The following is a 15,908-nucleotide window of genomic DNA, read 5'->3' as shown; positions in this document are numbered from 1 at the left end:
ACGGACTTTCCTGCCCTGTGATCCTCAGATCTCAGCCTCCTGAGTAGCTAGGATTCCAGGTGTGAGGCACTGATACCATGCTCTTGAATTCATTTCTTCTTCTTCTTTTTTTTTTGCCTGTCTGGGACTTGAACTCAGGGCCTGGGTGCTGTCCCTGAGCTTTTGTGCTCAAGGCTAGTGATGTACCATTTTGAGTCACAGCACAGATTCCGGCTTTTTGGTAATTAACTGGAGCTAATCATCTCATAGACTTTCCTGCCTGGGCTGGCTTTGAACTGCGATTCTTGTATCTCAGCCTCCTGAATAGTGGCATGAGCCACCGATGCCCAGGCTCTGCATTTCTTGCTGAGGTGAGAAATCTGAGGCTAATAGAAAAAGGAACCGCCCACTGCAACAAAGGCCCCAGAAGGATGAGCTCCAGGAGACCAAAGAAAGCACATGCAAGTGCTTGTTAGGACCAATCAGAGACAACAGCTGTGCTTCCCTAAGACATATTATTACACCCACCCCTGGCCTGAGTTGTAGGGTTCTAAGATGAAGGGGGAAAAAAACGTTGAGACAGCAAATAGGGAACTTAAATTCCAGCTGGGACGTTGTTCAGGGATAGAATACTTAACACACACAAGGACCTCCCTCTCTCTGTCTCTCTCTCTCACACACACACACACACAAAATGAAAACAAATAAGGCAGGATGCAGTGACATATATTAGCTTATGTGAAGTACTTGGAGCACATGGGACATGGTTCAACCATGGTGAAGCCTTGCAACCATCATTTATTCTCACCGTTCCCATCACGTTTGTGGCCCTGTGCAGTTGTCCACAGTTGACTGTTGCATTCTTCTAATCAAGACCTCCAGGAATGTTCATTTGAACCAAGGCAAGGACTTTCTAAGTAGAAAGTAAAACACAAATACATTATTACTGGCTTTTATTGAAATTTTCCTTGGACATACCTGAGTCTGGGAAAGGAAAGCATGGGATGTATAGTTTGTGTCCTCCCTGAAACTTCTCGTTTCCTAAGAGCATCTCTTCTCAAGTGTACCTTTTCTGCAACCGTCTTTCACAAGTTTATGTAAACTAAAGACTGTAAACTCAGTGCCTGCAGTGGCCAGGTGTCTAAAACCAAGGACTGCATCAAGCGTGTGCGCAGCGTGTATACCTTGTCTAGAGAGCAGCAGGCAACCAGCTATAGTAGTGTGAACCCATGCAGGAAATAGCCAGATATCTAATGTCCCAGAGAAATGTTCCTTGGGTTTCCACTGTTGTGATAAATTACCTGAGAAAGGAGATAAGATTCATCCTGACTTCTAGTTTTGGAGTTCTCTGTCTGTGTGTGGTCTGTTGGCCCTGTTGTTTTGGGGCCAGTGTGGAGACTTTATAGAGAAGAGTGTGGTGGAGCAAAGCCATTCACTTCACAGCAATCCAGAAGCAAAAGAGAAACAGGGTCTCAACATCTCCTTCAAGGGTCTTCCCCCGAAGACCCGGCATCCTTCCATTAGGCCCTATGGCTTAAAGACCCATTACCCAGTAACATCACACACTAGAACCAGGCCTTTGACACATACAGCTGCTGGGGGGTATTTAAAATGCAACCTATACATTAGGCCTGGCATGGTGCTACACATCTGTTATCTTGTAACTCAGGAAGTAGAGGCAAGCGGATCCACAGCGCCAGGCCAGCCTAGACTACCTAACAAGACACTGTCTAAAAAAAAAAAAAAAGGAACTTAAAACTGGTACTTCGTCACTTGGGTCACAGCTCTACTTCCAGCTTTCTGGTGGTTATTTAAAGAGTCTCATGGATGGTCCTGTCCAGGCTGGCTTTGAACTGCGATCCTCAAGTCTCAGCCTCCTAAGTAGCTAGAACTACACATGCACCGGCACCCAACTAAATTTAATTTTATTTATTAATACAACAAATACAGGTAGTGGTTAAATCCCAGCCAGTGATACTCAGTTCATTCTCATGTTTTGATAATGTCCACTTTCAGTTATTGACAGTATCATGGTATTTATTTTTTGTCCGTTATGAGACTTGAACTCAGGGCCTGGGCAATCAAGTGTACCTGAGCCTTTTGGCTTAAGTCCAGCGCTCTACCATTTTGAGCCACAGAGCCACTTCCAGGTTTCTGCTGGTGGTCTGGAGGAGATAAGAGACCCATGGACTTTCCTGATCAGGCTGGCTTTGAATAACAATCCTCAGATCTCAGCCTCCTGAGTAGCTAGGGTGATAGGCATGAGCCACTGGTACCTGGCAATAACATGGTTTTGTTGGTTTTTTTTTTTTTGGGGGGGGGGTCCAGTCGTGGGGCCTGAACTCTGGGCCTGGGTACTGTCCCGCAGCTCTTCAGCTCAAGGCTAGCACTCTACCACTTGAGCCACAGCGCCACTTCCGGCTTTTTTTTATGCTTATGTGGTGCTGAGGAATCGAACCCAGGGCCTTAAGCATGCAAGGCAAGTGCTCTACCACTGAGCCAACTTCCCAGCCCCAATAACATGGTTTTCTTTGTAGAAGAGAACTACTTGTGGGTTTATTGTCTGCTTTATTAACACTAAAGCGTGACCAAAAGAAAGAAGAATGAGGAGGAAAAGGGGAGAACAGCCTTCAGTACAAATAGATAACAAGACCGTGGAAATGGAAAAAACAACAACAACAAAAAACAAGTAACAGTTTTTCTATACCTGTGGAGGATGGATGGAGTGTCTATACCTGTGGAGGATGGATGGAGTGTCTATACCTGTGGAGGATGGATGGAGAGTTTCTGACTCTTGAGTTGCCAAGTGCTGGGGGAAGAGAGCAGCTGCGCCCTTTGGTGAAATAGCCGCGGTGAGGACGTGGCCATTGGGAAAATAACCACATAGATCTGCTTTGTCGTATTTTAATTTTTTGGAGGTCGTGGGGCCTAAACTCTGGGCCTGGGCGCTGTCTCTCAGCTCTTCAGCTCAAGGCTAGCGCTCTACCACTTGAGCCACAGTGCCACTTCCGGCTTTTTTCTTTTTGCTTATGTGGTGCTGAGGAATCGAACCCAGGGCCTCAGGCATGCAAGGCAAGTGCTCTACCACTGAGCCACCTTCCCAGCCCCACGTATTTTAATTTTTAATAAGGCTAGATTTCCATTCCTGCCTTTTATTGATCATCCTATGCGCTGTAAAGTAATAAATACGGGAGTTCTCCGATAAACAGTAATTACCAAGTTCGATTTTATGTTGAACATAAATGATACTTCAAGAGTAAAAACGCAAATGTGCAGAACCAACATCCACGCGCGCCGCACGCGCCCCCCCCCCCCCCCCGCAGCGCTGCCTGGAGCTGGGCTGAAACTGCTTTCTGATGAAATACGCTTCGGTGGCGTCTCTACTTTTCTAAGCACAGTCCGCACAAACGTACCGGAAATATCTGTTGCTGAAAACAATGTGTCAGAACGAAAGTGGACCAGCTTTATTTGCCCCCCTCCACGGTCACAGGAATGGCCAGGGAACATTCCAGATCGGACGCGGCCTCCAAGCGTTAGCATTTGACCGACGCGACCCCCGGGGGACGGTCCGGGCCGCGGCGTCGGCGTCACCTGCGGCCCGAGCCGGACGCCCCCGGGGCAGCGGCCTGGCCCGGCGCGGAGACAAAGCGCCGCGCGGTCTCCGTCCGCGCGGACCGAGCCCCGAGCGGGGCCGCTCGGCGGGGCTCCGGCCGGGCCGCCGCGCGCACGCTCACGCGGGCCGCAGGACGCGGGCCCGCCGCCCGTCCCCCGCCGCGGAACAGGTGACCATGCGCCGCGCGGCGCCCGGCCGAGATCCCTCCGCGCCAAGTAGTGCGCCGCCCGCAGGCTTCCGCACGCCGGGCCGCGGAGCCTCGGCCGGCGCCGACGGCTGCGAGCGGGCCGAGGCCGGAGGGCCGCGCGGCCGCCCGGGTCCCCGCCGTCCCCGCGGCCGCGCCGGCGGAGGCAGGTGCCCGTGACCGCCCCGCCACCGCCCGCAAGAAGGGGAAAAAGAGCCCGGCTGGGCCACCGGGGCCACCCGCCGGGCCTCCACCCGCCTGGCCTCTCGGGGCCCCGCGGCGGGCGCGCCCCGGCGGGGAGGCGCGTGACCTAGTTCGTCCCGAAGTGGATTTGACAGGTTGTCGGCTGGCTCCCCGCCCCCACCGCCTTCCGGGTCCGTCTCCCTTCCCCCTCTTCCCCACACCCTTTGCGCGCTGCAGTCTCCGGGCTCGCCCTCCCATTGGCCCCGCCCCTCCCGGGGCCCCACCCCCAGCTCAGAGTGCTCTCCTATTGGACTGGCACTGCCTGACGCCCGCCCCGCCCTGCAGCACCCAACCTCCTTCTCCCATTGGTCTCTTGCCGCCTGGCTCCCCGCCCTCTCCAAGCCGGCCATTGGCTGTGCCCCGCCTGGTTCTCCGCCCCTCCGCGGGGATCTTCCCCAGCTGAGCGCTCGCCCCGTCCCCTCGGGCTTTCCTGGTCTGGGCCTCCCGCCCCGCCCCGGGTCCCGCCGCTTTCCTGCTTTCCCACTCCGCTCTCCTCCACGTCTCTTCCCCCTTCGTCTGGTAAAGGGAGGGAGCCCGAGCTCCGGGGCCTAGCTGCAGTGTCAGCCGAGCCTGCCCTCCGTCCCCGCTGGGCGCCGCCCACCGCCCACCGCCCCCAAGGCCCGCTCCGCCCGCCCCTTGCCCCTTCGCTCCGTTCCTGAAGGCAGAGAACGAATCCCTGCGTTCTCTCCTCGTGTCCACCCGCCCCCCGTCCCCGTCCCCAGGTGTGTGCACCCGGGCGGCGCCCCGGGCCTGGGCCCGCCGCCGTCCCCGCCGTCCCCAGCCGGGCCGAGCCGACCTCCCCGCCGCGGGAGCGGGCGGAGGCAGACGCGGTGAACGGCGACGTCCACACGCTTCGCGGTTTTGACCCCCGGAGCCCCCGGATTCAGGACCGGGAGCGAGCCCGACGGGACTGTTGGCTGCTCAGCAAAATCACTTTCCCTGGGGAGCCTGGTTTCCACTGTGCGCGCTGCAGGCGCGTGCGCGCGCGGCTGCGTCTTAGGTAGGAACCAGTCGTGTAAGGGAAAGTTAAATGACAAGGCTGAGGGCTAGAAGTCATCTGACACCCTACAGAGACCCTATCTCAAAAAAGAGAACTTGAAATCCCTGTGTGAGGGAGACTGAGGCAGGAGGATCCCAAGTTCGGGCCACTATGGGCTACACAGACCTAGCCTGGGAAAGTTTAAGTAACTATAAATAATATCATAATAAAATAATATAATGAAGTTATAAAAGCTTAATTATCAATACAAAAAAGGAAACTCAAGTAAGTTTACCACGGCTATTGAAGCGAGAGATCTCCATTGCAAACCCAGCTCCCACCCCAGAGGTGGGACCCTTGGAGACTCATTCATACATCCAGAAAAAATGGCAAAACTGGCTATTCTGACTGTCTTCCCATCTACCACTCGCCCTCCTCATCGCAGGACTCAACCCTACCGTCCAGGCCCTGCTTTGTGGAATCCTGGTTGCTGAGATCTCCAGCAACACTAGTTGCAGTCAGGAACTCTTGGTCTTTGCTCAGCCACTTCACCTCAGGGCTTTTGCCCTGCTGTTTTCTGGCTAATCTGGATCAGTTTGTCTTCAGATCTCTCATCTAGCTCAATTCCTAAATCACCTCAAGGAACCATTTCTAAAGTCCATCCCCTCCGTGGCCCTCACAGCGTACCTTCTGTCGTGTCACGTGGTCTCCTCCTCCTCCTCCTCCTTCTCCCAGTTGTGAGTCTTGAACTCTGGGCCTGTGCGCTGTCCCTCAGCTCTTCAGCTCAAGGTTAGTGCTCTACCATTTGAACCACAGCGCCACTTCCGGTTTCTGGTGATTCACTGGAGATAAGAGTCTCAGGGACTTACTTTCCCAGGTTGGCTTTGAACCACCATCATCAGATCTCAGCCTCCTGAGTAGCTAGGATTACAGGTGTGAGCTGTCCATAGGTGGTTGCTTTCTGAAGGCTTTTATCACTGTGTGAAGTAGTGTTGTTTACTGGCTCATGAAGCACTCGGCTCCCCTTTAAGAGGTGGACTCCTGGAGGCAGGACCCTTCTTCAGTTTTCCATGGATGTGTCTCCAGGGCACTGGGTAGGAGCTTAACAAATGATTGATGAGCAAACAAATGGCTCCATGAGCTCCGATCCAAGCTGTCCTTCCTGTTAGATTCTGCCAAACCTACATAGATGTGCCTGTAAGAGTTGGGGAAAATGGCTATTCTCCTTGTAAATCGTTTATGTTCTTTGATTTCTTACTGTACTTCCTGCTATTCCTTTACCAGGAGAGTGAGAAACAAGGCTTGTGTTCCAGAACCACCCTTTTGCCCACTTTGTTTCCAGCTGTTCACAGAACTGGCCCTGGGCCCTGGCCGGGGTGGGCAGGTACTTGGCTGGCGGCCCCCTCCCCCAGGGTCGCTCCTGCTCCAAGGCTTGGTGCTGCCAGAGTGCAGTGGGGGAAGGGTCCAACTGTAGCCCTGAGGTAGTTAATTGTCACCCTGCAGGCCTGGAACACTGGCTGGCTCTGGCTGGAAGGAGGGCCCGGTCCTGCCCTTGCCTTTCCTCCTCCAGTTCCTCCTCCTCCCCCTCCTCCCCCCTCTCCTCCTCCTCCTCCTCCTCTTCCTCTTCCTCCTCTTGTTCCTTCTGCTTAAGAGTTCTGTGCAGCACCCAGACCTGTCCAGTCTTTCTTGGTGCCCATGTGCTCTCTGCTGAGGTGAGAAGGTGGGTCAGTTTCTGGAGAGTGAAATGTAGCCCTGCAATGTGAGCCGCATGAAGTCTAGTTACCTCTCTGTGTCTCAGTGACCTCAGCTGTCTTTGCCTAAGTTGCTCATCATTTTAGGGGTATAGATTGTAGCTGCTAAAACACTTTCCATCTGGAACCAGAATATTGTAGTGCCCCTACGCCACAGAAAGCTGGCGAGAGCAATAGCAGCCAATGCTTCCTAATTTGTGACTAATAGGAAATAATATGCTACACATACACACACATGCATACACACATATGCATGCACACATATGCATGCACGCGCACACACCTGTGCTAGGGGTGAACCCAGGGCCTTGTGCATGCTAGACTAATGCTCTCCACTAAGCTACAGCCCAGCCCTAAAAGGTTCTTCTCTTCTTGCATTCCAGGCCAGAGTTCCCAAAAGCACTAGAATTCCCCCAGCACACCCATGGGGCAGGGCAGGGCTGGTGGGGCCTGAGGATGTACTGAATGAGGAGGAGTGGTGATGAGCTGATACTTGGCTGGGCTCAGGTGCGAGAAGCGCCTTGCATGGCCTGGCACACAGGGGCAGCTGTAAAGCGCGAGGCACGGTCAGCCTGGTGCTATCGTTTGTCCCAGTGTTATGAGCTTACAGCTTTATGAGTTCAGATATTCATGGCATTTTTACTATTTTAAAGGTGGAAGAGTTTTTAGAAGTCATGGGATTTGCCAGGCACCGGTGGCTCATGACTGTCCTAGCTACTCAGGAGGCTGAGATCTGAGAATCACGGTTCAAAGCCAGCCCACACAGGAAAGTCCATGAGACTCTTATCTTCAGTGAACCACCAGAAAACTGGCTCTGTAGCTCAAGTGGTAGAGCACTCGACTTGAGCTGAAGAGCTGAGGGTCAGCGCCCAGGCCCAGAGTTCAAGCCCCATGACTGACAAAAAAAAAAAGAAAAAAGTCATGGGATTCAGTCGTTTCTGGGGCAGACTTAGAGACTGATCCCAGCAGAGAATAGTATCTCAATTTCTTTCTCTATGAAGGTGATTAATAGTGAGCTTAGCTGGGCGCCATTGCTCACACCTGTAATCCTACCTACTCAGGAGGCTAGGATCTAAGGATCGAGGTTCAAAGCCAGCCAGGGCAGGAAAAAGTCCATGAGACTCTTATCTCCAATTAACCACAGAAAACTGGAAATAGAGCTGTAGCTCCAAATGGTAGATCACTAGCCTTGAGCACAAAAAGCTCAGGGATGACAGCCAGGCTCTGCGTTCAAGCCCCACAACTGACGTAATAATAATAATAATAATAATAATGATGATAGTAACACTGAGCCTGTTGGGATTGCTATGAGGATCAGATGAGCTGATGTTTATATATAGGACTTGGGAAAGTAACCAAAGAAGCAATTGTTATGAAAAGCATCTTATTTGTATGTAATTACAGTGATGTAATGATGACTTATTAAGAAAAGATAGGCAGGGGAGGAGGGGGCTAAAGGAATATAACAGAGGTGAGCTTGTTTAAAGTAGCTTATATACATCTATGGAATCATCACAATGAAACCTCATACTATTAATGTATGCTAATAAAAATATAATTTAAAAAAGATGGGCTAGAGTAGAGCACTTAGCTAGCAAAGCCCTGACTTTAGATGCCAGCTCTGACCAAAAACAGAGGAGCAGAGAGGGAAAAGAGGAGGGGGAGCCACCAGGGGAGGAGAAGGAGGAGGGGGAGGATGAGGAGGGGGAGAAGGAGGAGGAGATATTCAAAGGGAAGGTGTACTTGACTCCAAATAAATAATGGTATGTGAGGATCATGTGTGTACATGTGATTAGGTGTGGGTGAGTTCATGGGTCTTTGCTTGTTTTCTTCTGGTTGAGAACTGCTAGTCCAGAACTTGAGGTGCCTGTGGGGGAAGGTTGGGGGTTGGTAAGTTCTGGAGTCTGTAGGCACAGAGCCAAAACACAGAAGTGTTAACATGTTTTTTAAAATGAAGATTAATCTGGGGCTGGGAAGGTGGCTCAGTGGTAGAGCGCTTGCCTTGCATGCCTGAGGCCCTGGGTTCGATTCCTCAGCACCACATAAGCAAAAAGAAAAAAAGCCAGAAGTGGCGCTGTGGCTCAAGTGGTAGAGCGCTAGCCTTGAGCTGAAGAGCTGAGGGACAGTGCCCAGCCCAGAGTTCAGGCCCCATGACTGGACCCAAAAAAAAAAAAAAAATGAAGATTAATCTGGCTGGGTGCCAGTGGCTCACACCTGTAGCTATACAGGAGACTGAGATCTGAGCATCTGGGTTCAAAGCTAGCTAGGGCAGGAAAATCCATGAGACTCTTACCTCCAAAGAACTACTCAGAAAATGCTGGAAATGGAGCTGTGGCCCAACTGGTAGAACACTAGCCTTAAGCAGAAGAAGCTTAGCTTAGGGACATGCCCAAAGCAGAGTTCAAGCCCCAAGACCAGCAACAAACAACAAACAACCTGGGTATGGAAAGTTTTCATTCTAGAGAGGCACATCTTCCCTAAGCTCTCTGAGACGCACCTTTCATCTCAGATGCATCTGTTGAGCTAGAAGAAACTTTGTGTGTGTGGTTGAACTTAGGGCCTGGGCACTGTCTCCGCACTTTGAGCCACAGCGCCACTTCTGGTTTTCTGGTAGTAAATTGGAGATGAGGCTCATGGACTTTCCTGCCCAGGCTGGCTTCAAACTGTGATCCTCAGATCTCAGTCCTCTGAGTTGCTAGGATTACAGGCATGAGCAGACAGCACCTGGCCTAGAAGAAAAAAAAATTTTTTTGGGTCTGGTCGTGGGCCTGAACTCTGGGCCTGGGTGCTGTCCCTCAGCTCTTCAGCTCAAGGCTAGCACTCTACCATTTGATCCACAGCACCACTTTCGACTTTTTTCTTTTTGCTTATGTGGTGCTGAGGAATCGAACCCAGGGCCTCAGGCATGCAAGGCAAGCGCTCTACCACTGAGCCACCTTCCCAGCCCCAACCTAGAAGAAATTTCTATAGAAACATTTAAAAATTTTTTAAATTAAAACAATTTTTTGTCAGTCCTGGGGCTTGAATGCAGAGCCTGGGCACTGTCCCTGAGATTCTTTTGCTCAAGGCTAGCGCTCTACCACTTGAGCCAGCATTTTTTGTTTATGTGGTGCTGCGGAATCAAACCCAGGGCTTCATGCATACTAGCAAGCACTCTACCACTGAGCCACCTTTCCAGCCCTATACAGACCTTTGTAATTTTAAAAAGTTCATATTATTTATTGATATATAAACATGGAAGCATGTGTTGTTGTTTTTTGGTGTTGCTTTTGGGGTTTTTTAAGTGGGGGCAAAGGAGGGTTGTAAAAATGGAGGAAAGGTGAACAAATGCAGGCATGGTACTCAGTAGACACTATGTGGAAAAGGAACTATGTACCTTGTGGCTGGGATAGGAGGGGGGAAACAAGGGGGAAAGCTGACTTAGAACACGTTAATAATAATAACATTATATATTCAAATACTTGGAGTTCTAGGGATTGAACCTCCGACGCCAGATGATTGGATCAACAATGCTGATTAAATGCACTGACATTGAGCAACACACCCCTGTCCAAGAGCCATTTAAAAAAAAAACAAAAACGAAGTGTTTAACCTTGCATCTGGAAGTATTGCTTTGTTATGAAATGATTCTCAGTGAATGTTAGTGTCTGTTCTGAGTAGTGTCATGTCATGTGGCAGTGCGGAGGATGCTGAATTCATACAGAGTACAGGACTCGTGTGTCCAGACTGAATCTGCAAGGCTTGAACTCTTTCTTGCTATAACACTACGTAATCGTAGGGTTTCTATATCCAGAACCGTTACTGCTTGATGGTAGAATATTTAAGCTAGGCAGTCCTTTTGTGGTTCTTGTATTTGTTCTTTTCTTTTTTTCTGTGGTACTGGGGTTTGAGTCAAGCCTAGGGCTTTGTGCTTGTTAGGCAGGCGTCTCTACTTCTTGAGCCATGCCTCCAGTCCTTGTTCTGGTTAATTTTGAGATACGGTCTCATTTTTTTGTTTGAATGTCTTAGACCAAGACCCTACTATTTACATTTCTTGAATAACAGGGATGACCGATTGGTACAGCTATGCCCAGTTCTTACTGTTGAGATGGGGGCCTCACAAACTTTTTGCCCAGACTGGTCTCTAACTCTGATGCTCTTGACCGACTTCTATGGAGTAGCTAGGATTACAGGTGTGAGCCACTGGTGCCTGACCTTCTTCATTTTACAAATTAAGGGGTTTCATGTTAACACATTCATATTTGGACATTCAAATTCTGACATAGTCACACATGTGCACACATAGCACACATATCTATTATCCCTTTATCCTCATTGTGGTTTTTCTGGATCAGTCCAAACCTTAACCTTAAATCTTTTTTTCTCAGTTGTGGAGATATAACTAAGTCAAGTTTTGATCCCAGCGTCCTTCATTGATGCCATTTAATCCCAAATGCACAGCCGGTGTGTCTCCTTAGTATCCCGTGGCCAGAACCTCTTTTTATCTTTCTCTGGCCTTTTCTAAAGTTCATTTTCTTAGCTGTCATCAGAACTGAAATGCCCTCAAGATCCAGGGGCTTTACTCTCAAAACCTGGCACTGCCTTCTGCAGGTACCCTGCTGCTGTCTGAGGCTGCTTGGAGTGAGAGAACATTCTGGCACCTGCTTTGCCCTCTGCTGCCCTCCTCCCCTGGATCTTCTCTACCTCGGTGAGCGCCCTAGGAGGCCCCAAAGTTCCAAACTGGAACCCAAGCACTTCCTCAGTCCTCAGACTCCCAGCTTTCCCAGAGGTTCTGTGATCCTCCTGTCTTTGCTCCAACGCCTCTGGGAGCCTGGCAGGCTTTTCCCCCTTGTTCTCTTCCTGTTGTCTGCTTCTGCTCCGGGGCAGCGGCAGCCTGCGCACATATGATGCGCACATGGGAGGTTGGGAGGGGACTTGGTATTGGCACAGCACAGCTTCTGTGAGCATCTCCTTGTCACCTGCAGGGGCGGACGTCACAAGGGCAGCCTCTTCTCCACATAGTGGCAGCCGCTTAGCTAGGTAACTGAGTGTAAGGGGGAGGTTTCAGTCCATCCCAGGGGGAGGGAGAGAGCTCATCACTTAATATTAAACTATGGCTCCTCAATCACACTTAGGAGGAGGCTTCACTTGTAGTTGGTCACAATTCTAGAAAGGCTCGAGTAGAACTAGAAGTGGTGTTAGGGATACAAGCGAGCCTTTTTGTTGTTGTTCTTGTTGGTCATGGGGCTTGAACCTGGGCCTGGGCGCTGTCCCTCAGCTCTTCAGCTCAAGGCTAGCACTCTACCACTTGAGCCAAAGCGCCACTTCCAGTTTTTGGTGGTTTATTGGAGATAAGAATTTCTCAGCTTTTCCTGCCTGGGATGGCTTTGAACCATGGTCCTCAGATCTCAGCCTCTTGTATAGCTAAGATTACAGGCATGAGCCACTGGCGCATGGCACAAGCAAGTCTTGCTAAAAGGAGTTGAGTATGCTGGTGCATACCTGTAATCTCAGCACTGAAGAGATAAAGGCAGGCCGATTGTAATTTTAGGCCTGCCTGGGCTATAAAGGGAGACCTTGTACCCCACAAAATGGGAGAATCTTTCTGACTCCCATATGGAATGGTGGGGTTCTTGTGCCCTATCTTTTCCTATCCTCCCATTCAGATTGGAGGACTTTGCTCCTCTTTAGAACCTTGCCTTTTCTATCTATAGGCCTTGCAGGGCAGGGTCCTCACACTGGCATCAAGCCAGTAACTAGTGGCTCATTCCTGTAATCAAGCCAACCTCGGGCAGGACGGTCCAGGTGACTCATCTCCAATTAAAAGTACCCCCTCCCCAAATGCAGAATTAGAGCTGTTGCTCAAGTGGTCAAGTGCTACACTTGAGCAAAAGAAGCTCAGGGACAGCCCTGAGGTCAAGCCCCAGGACCCAGGAAAAAAAATAATGTCTGACTCCTGTGTTTGGAAACTCAAAGATGATGTGGTAACTCAAGCAACAGAGAGTAGGACCCTGGGGTCCACCCAGTGCTTTGGCTCCAGGCATCATGAGGGCATTTCGAATGCAGACACGAATGCAGCTCACGCTCTGAGCTGTGTGCCAACTCCATGGAATGAGGCTGGGGACACCTGAGAGTCTGTGTGGCCAATGACACTAATGCTGCCTGCTCTGGTAAAGGCTCACTGGCAGGAGACAGCCCCACCTGCACCGAAAGAATCTGGCGATGGGCTGGATACTTCCGTTGTGGGGTGTGTGTGTGTGTGCGTGTGCGCGCGCGCGTATGCATGCACACATGCGAGTTTCTAGGAGAGATGGGAATGAAATGCAGTCTTCCTCCTCCCAAGTTAAAAAGGCTCTTACATAGCATGCTGTGGATATTTAAAAGATCATTTGGTTGGTTTTTTGTTTGGTGGTGGTTGTGGTTGGGCCGACCTGGGGCTTGAACTCAGGCCCTGGGCACTGTATAAGCTTTTTTGCTCAAGTCTTATGCTCTACCACTGAAGCCACAGCTCTATTTCCAGCATTTTTGGTAGTTAATTAGAGATAAAAGTTTCAGGGGAAGCCGGGCGCTGGTGGCTCACACCTGTAATCCTAGCTACTGAGATCTGAGGATCGCGGTTCAAAGCCAGCCCGGGCAGGAGAGACCATGAGACTCCCATCTCCAATAAACCACCAGAAAACCAGAAGTGGCGCTGTAGCTCAAGTGGTAGAGCACTCGCCTTGAGCTGAAGAGCTGAGGGACAGCGCCCAGGCCCAGCGTTCAAGCCCCATGACTGACAAAAAAAAAAAAAAAGTTTCAGGGGCTGGGAAGGTGGCTCAGTGGTAGAGAGCTTGCCTTGCATGCATAAGGCCCTGGGTTCAATTCCTCAGCACCACATAAGCAAGAAGAAAAAAGCCGGAAGTGGCACTGTGGCTCAAGTGGTAGAGCGCTAGCCTTGAGCTGAAGAGCTAAGGGACAGTGCCCAGGCCCAGAGTTCAGGCTCCATGACCGGACCCAAAAAAAAAAGAGATAAAAGTTTCAAGGACTTTCCCACACAGGCTGGCTTTGAACAGTGATTTTCAAATCTTAGCCTCCTGAGTTGCTGGGATTATAGCATAAGTCACAGATGCCTGGCTAAAGGACCTTTTTTTGTTTGTTTGTTTGTTTTTTAAATCTTGAGTTTGAATCAAGAGCTTCAAAGTCATATGCTTTACCACTTGAACCATGCCCCCAGCCTTCAAGGGCTCTTTTTATGACTTTCTCCCTGATCATCAGGATATGTCTCTGGAAATATCCACCATAGTGGAACTTAGGACTGGGATGATAAAATGACAAGAGCTTGAGTTTCTTTCTTTTACTTAACATTGGGCAATTAATTCTCCTAACGTGCAGTAACTGTTGCTCTGGCAACAGAGAAATAATCAAGTTTCTCTCTCATAAATTTGTTTTGATGGTTAAATAAAATTAATGGAAAGTGCCTTTGAGCTGCTTTGAAAAATTAACTATTTGTATCATCCACTATTATAGAACTTGAGACTGAGAATAGGAAATTTGAAGACAATGAATACAAAAGCACTTAGTTATCATCACTAAAATATGAAAACAAATGAAGCATCCTTATAATTCATCTTATATTTCCAAATTGGGAACAATGAGTATAGTTTGTTCATTTCCATTTATCACTTTTTGCTCACTAAAGACTTCTCAGGGTTTTCTTTAAAAGTTGTCTTGCTTCGCAATAGTGATCAGGAGTGCTGTGTTTCTTGAGTCCCATTCTTTCCAAAAGTTTAAAGTTTTGTTTTATTTATTTATTTTTGATCATGGGGCCTGAACTCTGGGCCTGGGTGCTGTCCCTCAGCTCTTCAGCTCAAGGCTAGCACTCTACCACTTGAGCCACCTTCCCAGCCCTAAAGTTTTTTTTATTTATTTTTTAACCATTCTAAGAGATTGTAGCTGCTTACTTCCTAGATTCTGCTCCCCAGTTCTGGTTCAATTTGTGGACAAAGAAACAGGTGGTTCTGGTGGACAAGGTGTGTGCGCTCTCTCCCTGCCCCTGCCTTCCAGAACCACAGCACATTCCCAAGCAGGGGCTGATCTTCCCTTCTCTAAACCCAGGGGCTGTATGTCTTGTGTGTGTGATGGGTCTTGAACTCTGGGCCAGGGCGCTGTCCCTCAGCTCTTCAGCTCAAGGCGAGCGCTCTACCACTTGAGCTACAGCACCACTTCCAGTATTCTGGTAGTGAATTGGAGATCAGAGTCTCATGGTCTTTCCTGCCCGGGCTGGCTTTGAACCGCAACCGCGATCCTCAGATCTCAGCCTCCTGAGTAGCCAGGATCAGAGGCTTGAGCCATGGGCGCCTGGCCCTTCTTAAGTCTTTAAGCGGTGCTAGGTGTCAAAACTCAGGGCCGTGTGCAAACTGGGCAGTCGCTCCACCACACCCTCTTACCCATAATTCCCTCACCTGACACATAAAAATGAAATTGTCTGACTCCAGTGCCTTTCCTTCCCTTGCTCGTAACAGCCTTCTTTTCTCTTCCTCCTCTTCCTTTCCTTTTGTTTTCTCTGTCTCCATTCTTCTCCCTTCCTTTTCTTTTCGTTCTTCCCTAAGAACGTCTGGCTACTCTACTCATCTGGGATTGATGTTTCAGGGCGCTACACTGACAGGTCATCTGGATCCACGTGCATCTGGGGATCGCAGAGGGAATGTACACGTGGCAGGGAAGGGATTGCTGCGCTTTATTTTTTATCCGCAGACACTCAAAGAAAGCTTACGAGCCGGCGCCGGTGGTTCACGGCCAGCCAGGCGGGAAAGTCCCTGAGACTTACCTCCAATGAACCACCTGAAAGCCGGAAGTAGCGGTGAGGCTCAAGCGGTGGAGCGCTGGGCTTGAGCTGAAGAGCGCAGGGACAGCGCCCAGGCCCAGAGTTCAAGTCCCAGGCCAGACCCAAAAAAAAATGTTGGGAGAATAATGCCGCTCTTATTGCAGAAATGAACCGATGTGGTGGAGAGAAACCGGAGGCGAAAGGTCAGGCCTTGGAAGGAGGTCCGCCGGAAGAACGGGTAGCCCTTGGCGTCCTTGTCTGACGGAGCTGAGAGTCAGGGGCGTGGAAGAAGTGAGCGAGGCGAGCGAGCATCGCGGGCGCGGGGCGCTGGCCGCTGGCCGCCGGCCCACCACCCCGTTTATTGAGGACCGAAGACA

The 15,908-nt window shown here is 50.3% G+C and overlaps 1 long non-coding RNA gene across 1 annotated transcript; it reads right to left on the bottom strand.

Annotated features, from left to right (window-relative positions):
* Positions 1-689: 689 nt before the first annotated feature.
* Positions 690-3,602, bottom strand: LOC122105984. Its single transcript, XR_006147105.1, has 2 exons — positions 3,393-3,602; positions 690-892 (listed from the first exon to the last, which is right to left on the bottom strand). It is a non-coding gene; the product is annotated as an uncharacterized LOC122105984 (long non-coding RNA).
* Between the last annotated feature and the right edge of the window lie 12,306 nt (positions 3,603-15,908).

This window comes from Dipodomys spectabilis, unplaced genomic scaffold (genome assembly GCF_019054845.1).
Source record: "Dipodomys spectabilis isolate Male_0828 unplaced genomic scaffold, ASM1905484v1 ptg000034l, whole genome shotgun sequence".
In the NCBI taxonomy this organism is placed as follows: Eukaryota; Metazoa; Chordata; class Mammalia; order Rodentia; family Heteromyidae; genus Dipodomys; species Dipodomys spectabilis.
This window is presented reverse-complemented; position numbering and strand designations above follow the sequence as displayed.